Source organism: Drosophila serrata, unplaced genomic scaffold (assembly GCF_035046125.1).
Source record: "Drosophila serrata isolate PLE 108 unplaced genomic scaffold, ASM3504612v1 contig_165, whole genome shotgun sequence".
Taxonomy (NCBI): Eukaryota; Metazoa; Arthropoda; class Insecta; order Diptera; family Drosophilidae; genus Drosophila; species Drosophila serrata.
The window spans coordinates 2751146-2757192 of record NW_028257063.1 but is presented as its reverse complement, the minus strand read 5'-3'; positions in this window follow the sequence as shown (position 1 = coordinate 2757192).

Genomic DNA, 6047 nt, shown 5'->3' with positions numbered 1-6047 from the left:
CCTCATTTCCGCTTTTCTTTCCACTACGAAAAAGCGCGCGCATTCCGCAACGCTCTACATAACAAGTGAGTTGCTCTCTCGCATCCTTATTCTCTCTGAGAGAGAGAGAGAAGAGAGAGAGAGCTCTCTCGTTCGCTCCGGCTAGAGTTGACCAGTGTTGTCAATTTAAGCTATATACAAAGCAGAAAATAGCTAAAATATGTTAAATATATTTTAAAAACCTTAGCTAGATCATTTCTAAAGCACATTGGAATATTTATATATACAAATATTTATATATACAATTCTTATAAAATAAGTCCTTAATTTCAAATTTGCTTTTTAAATAAGTTAAGCTGGCAGCACTGGTTGACTCATCCCCTGGCGGCCATGTTTATTTACAAAAAGTTTAACGGTATTTGGCAAGCAGCAGGAAAGGTCCTTGCGACTACTGAGAAGGTTTGACCGCAAGAAGATATTACTTAAAATTCATTATTAATTAATTATTTAATAAAATAAATTAAATTTTTAGATAAATAAAGAAATCAATTTTAAATTGCCAAATAATCGGTACTCATTTGATAATTATTCTTATATTAATATAATATTTGATACACTTTTATATATATAATCTATTTATTTACTTTTTCTTTTGCATATTATTAGAAATTAAAATTAAAATCTAAAGTAATACATGTTAATTGTTAAAAACTGATTTTGCATATACTGTTTTTATTCAATACCGACTTTGTTCAATAGAACTGATTTCTCAAAAATTATAATAAATCAAACTTGGTCACAGACGTATTTTACGAGTAATTTTACATTTTCCATGCGCTATGGTTTCTGTATGAGCTAAGAGTGCAATTTTCTCCTAGATGGCATTTAATTTTTCGTTTTTAAACTCCTAACTTGGTCAAAATGTTCATATTTGTTTGTAATTATACATTTAGTGCTCACTGTGGTTGTTGTATAAGATAGAAATTAAATTCTCCGCTAGATGTCGAGGTGCGTATAAGAGTAAGGTCCATGTAAAATAAAACAAGGACTTAAAATGTATCCTTTTATCCTGATGTTATATTTTTCCACATCAAAAAACTATTTTTCAAAATAAGTCTTATACGCCACAATGAGTCCGAGACCCTTATACGTGAAGTTTTAATAAATAAGTAAAAATATTTGGAAGTTGGTTGGTTGGTTGACTTTAATAAAAATATAAGAAATAAATAAATAAATAATAAAATAAATAAACAAAAATTTTAAAATATAAACAAATAATAAGAAAATAAATTTTAGTTGGATCAATAATATATTATTTATTTATCATTAATTATAATTATTATTAGTATACTACTTAAATAAATATTAAATAGATTAACTAAATAAGTAATACAATAATTATATAAAAGAAAATTTAATTTATAATAGAATAAAATTTAAATTTAACAAATCAAATATATGTATGTCAGGGTAATGAATCACTTAATTATTGATTTATATTGATATATTTAATAATTCGAATATTCGTATTAAAATGAGGCCACTATGGCTTAAGGTCTTTTAGATAAATTCACTAAATACATAATTTAATCATTAACTACGGGTATTAACAACATATTTTCAATTTTATTGAATAGAAAATCAATTCCTTATAAATTTAATGACCTCTTTTTGTATGGAATTTCTAATTAGATTTTAAAAACGATTTCTACCTTTGTAACCGCAAGCCGTTCTGTTGAGTGGCCAAAACGATTGCCAAAAAAAGTGCTCTTCACTTGGCCATGACGTAGTTCGTTTTGTGATTTTTTAGTATATTTTTGTTTCCTTTTTCCGATTTTTCCAGGAGCTTCTCTTCCTTTTTGCAGCATTTGCTCTCTTTTTTTTTTTGGTGGTAACCAAGTTTTTAATCAAATTGCACATGTGACCACATAGCCAACCGTATGAGCCATAACCCGCACCAGAAACTCCCTTTGCTAACCTAATTTTACAGTTGCTCCCTCCACACTGGATTTTCCTCTCTCTTCCCATTTTCTTTTTTGAAATTTTCTGCAACGTCAACTGTCTCGAAAACTTTTTAATCAACGTTTCTAGTTTTTTTTTCAATTTTATTTCTCCTACTTAACAATTTTCTCTGTTTTTTTTTTTGGTAGTTGTAGTTGTTTTCCCTAGATGGCCTCGATTTTTTTTGTTGAGACGTTGCCGCATTTTCACCGCAAGCAAATTCAATGCAATTAAAAACAATTCATAATGGGAGAGTTGGGAGGCTGCCGTTTTTCCCCTCCTCAGTAATTTGTCCCATAAGAGGTACATGGAAAAACGACAAAACTGTTTACTTTTATTTGGTTTTTGTTTTTGTTCGTTGCGAAAATGTGATTTTTGACGGCAACTGGGGGTATTTTTTATTGTTTTTTGGTTTATGCATTTAATTAAAAACGAATGAGACGAAAGAGACCCCAAAGCTAAAGCCAAAGCTATAGCTGAAGCTGAAACTGAAACTGAATCGGGAGCCACAATGAAAACGCAATGAAAACGAATAAATATGAAAAGAACTGTGTAAGATACATAGATGCAGATACACAGATACAAATGCAGATGCAGATACAGATACAGTCAAATTGTTTATTTTCCCGGAAAGGTTTGTGTATATATGTATATATAAAAATATTTTTTTTATTAAGCTCACTCTCTGGTGTCCGGGAATTTGTCGTCAGGATTAATATTTGCACATTGCTTGTTGTTTTTTTTTTTGTTATTGTGGAAATGTACACCATTGTAATTACTGTGGGTCAGGGGAAAAAATATGTTTCTATTGAAATAATAATTAAAATAAATATTGTTTGTCTTAAATACTTAAAAAAAATATGCTTTGCATTTAAAAAGAAGCGCATTTAAATGGGTGAATATTGAGTTTTATAAAGTGAAATGTATGGTTTTAGTTTAATCATTAAATTAATGTGTAGGTAAGTTAAATATATTATATAATATATATAAATAAAATACGTAAAGTGTTGGTTTTAATATTTAACATTTTGAGTTAGGATGATAACAAAGCTATTATAGGAAGAAATCATTTTAGAAAGGTTTTCAGTCAACCTTTAAAAGATGTTCAGAACATATCTTTGTTGTTTCATATTTTTTTAAAAATATCTTATATGCTTTTCATTTTTATATATTTAGTTAAGATTAGCTAATATATATATTTAGTATTTAACGCTTTTAATAAACAAGTTTTCTACAATTTTTAACTCATTCCTTTACCTTACTATATAACCTATACATAAGAAACCCATCAAGCTTCTTTAATATTTGTTTTTTAAATGTTAAACAACCTATTTTATGTCTTACATTTTATTTTAAAAATCTTGAACTAAATTAACCTTAGTAAAGCTTAATTTTTGCTAAATTTCTCCATCTTATTTCTCATATAAACCCCTTAAAGAACCCGATCCCTTGGCTGTTCTATATGAATGCTCGTCACAAAGCCAAATGTAGCGACTATTTCAGCTTTGCTTAAAATATGCAAACAAGAAACGGAAAAACTTATTTAGACGCCGCTCCAGACAGAAGCTAAAAAAAATATATATATATTCACACACAATATATATATATAAATTCACATACGAATAAATATAGTATGGAGTAGAAACCCATAGAAGTCGGGCTAAAAAAGCAAATTGTTTCTTTGGCTGCTTATGAAAATGGCGCATGTGTGTGCATTATTGCATTTTCCGAGTGTGTGTGTGTGAGTGGATTTCTCCCACGCGTGTGTGTGAGTGTGTGTATTCTCGTGTGAGAATCGAGTGTCTTTGCCTTTTGTTTTTGGCCCAAACGCAGAAACAGCAGCACCACCACAATGGGCAACAGCAGCTTTATTTATGCAAATGGCAAAGGTGAATATAAAAAAAACACAATTTCAATTAATGTTTTCATAAATAAAGACCTATCTGACCGATATTTCATTCAAGTCTTTATTTCTGTTCTGCTTTATGGTAGAGATTTTTTATATTAATCTCGGATTGTGGATTAATTTGGGATTCGTTTGCGGTGTGTTTTTTAAAGAGAGTATTTTTTGTTTGAATAAAATAATAAGCTGTTTCATTTTTTGCTGAATATAAAATGTATATAATATATGTTAATTTGGTATTGAATTTATTGCTTACGGAATTATTAATAAAATAATTTTTATTTATCTTTACGAATAGTTTTTTGTTTTGGCTTTGAAATCAATTTACGGTTCGCAGAAAAGTGTGCTATGAAATATTTTGGTAAACAAGTGAGTTAAGTATTTGTTTGTTTATAATATAATACAAATTTTATTTAGTTGTGGAGTTGTTATATTTTATGACATACTTTCTGATATTATTTAAATTTTTATTTTTTATATTTTGATATATTGTTGAGACACTCCTGAATATTTTTTAAGGTTAGTTTTATACATGTTTCATGGAAAAGTATAAATATTAGTAAAATTGTCTATATTTCTATAAAAGTATGTGACTTTTGACTTGACAAAAAATTAAATATAAGGTTTAATTATATGGTTTGACTCTAAAAAGATTATTTTTATATTTAATTTTACAGAATTTAAATATTGGAGGCTTCTACAGAAACTATTTGCAGTTTTAAACCTTTAGAAAGGGGTCTGAAAATGATCCTACAAAATTGCACATCCCAAAATAAATTAATTTACACTGATTTTGGTATCTAAAAAGATAAATTGATACTTTTAGACACTTTAAGACCCTTGTTTTTAGTGATATCTCTAGAATTTTAGATTATTTTATTTAACTTTAAGCTTGCATTTTCATACCACTGTTGCCCCTCTTGAATCACTTCATCTTCATTCACCGCTTTTATACTTCTCGCATGCGGCCAAAAGATTTTTGCCCTCTTTTGCCAGTATTTGATTGAGCCTGCTGTAGTATTACCAATGCCTGGAAAACATAAAACTACGAAACAAAACAAAAAATTCTCTCACTATTGTTTTGGGTAGCGCGTGGGAAGCGTTTCCAGCGATTTCAAGCAACGTTTTGTTTTGTTTTGGAAAAACTTTTTTATTCGCTGCTGCTGCTGCTGCTTGAGGAACCCCAAACCCCATTATGGGGTGGCAGTGGAAGAAATTATTAATACATAATTCATGTTTAATTGTTCACAATTTTTTTTTCTTGTGCCGTTTTTACTTCTACTTCTGCCGCGTCGCCATCTTCAGACTTTTTGTTTAATTATTCAGCAAAAAGCAGACTTTTTTTTATAGAATGGAGAATATTGAGTGACGAAGGCTATACACTAACTTAAAGATACTTTTTTGGAGCACAATATATTGAGAGAGAAAGGTTATAAACTAACTTAAAGACATTTTAAATAATTTTACTGAGTTTATGAATTGGAAATGTGAGGATAATACTTGAAATAACATAACATTCTTTTTCCTAATTTATAAATACTTAAGACATTTTTTTAGCCTTAAAAGTATATTATTTTTCCAAAATAATAAACTTGGCTTAGTCTTAGGCTTGTTACCATTTTCCCATTGAATATTTTGGCTAGCAAAATAGGGCTAAAAGCCGTAGCGGCAATGGCAACTATTTGGTCTAATGGCTGCCAAAGTTGATTGGAACTTTCGCTGATTGAGCTGCATTTAGTTTTCCCCCGTTGACAGATGGTTGGCATGGGGGTTTTCCGGAGGTCCAAACGTATAGACAGACATTTCAATTAGCCGAAAATTGTGGCAGGTGGCAGGTGGGTGGTGGTGGGAGTGGGAGGTGGTCTTTTGGGGTCTTGACCCGTTGTCAGTTACAGTTTTGCAGCCTGCGGCCAATGAATTTTAGATGAACGGGTTGACGGGTTGAGCGTTGCACGATTCACTGCACAAGGAGTACATGGAAAGTGGGGGAAAATTCGGGTTGGAAAATCGACGGAGGTTTAAATACACTTGAACTCTCCACGCAAACTTACGCACACAGACGGGCATATATTTTCATTAACGCGCTGCGGGTTCACTAAAAAAGTTGCGGGTGGTCATGATTTTCCTCTCTCTCTCCCTCTTTCTCTCTCTCTCTCTGCAGACA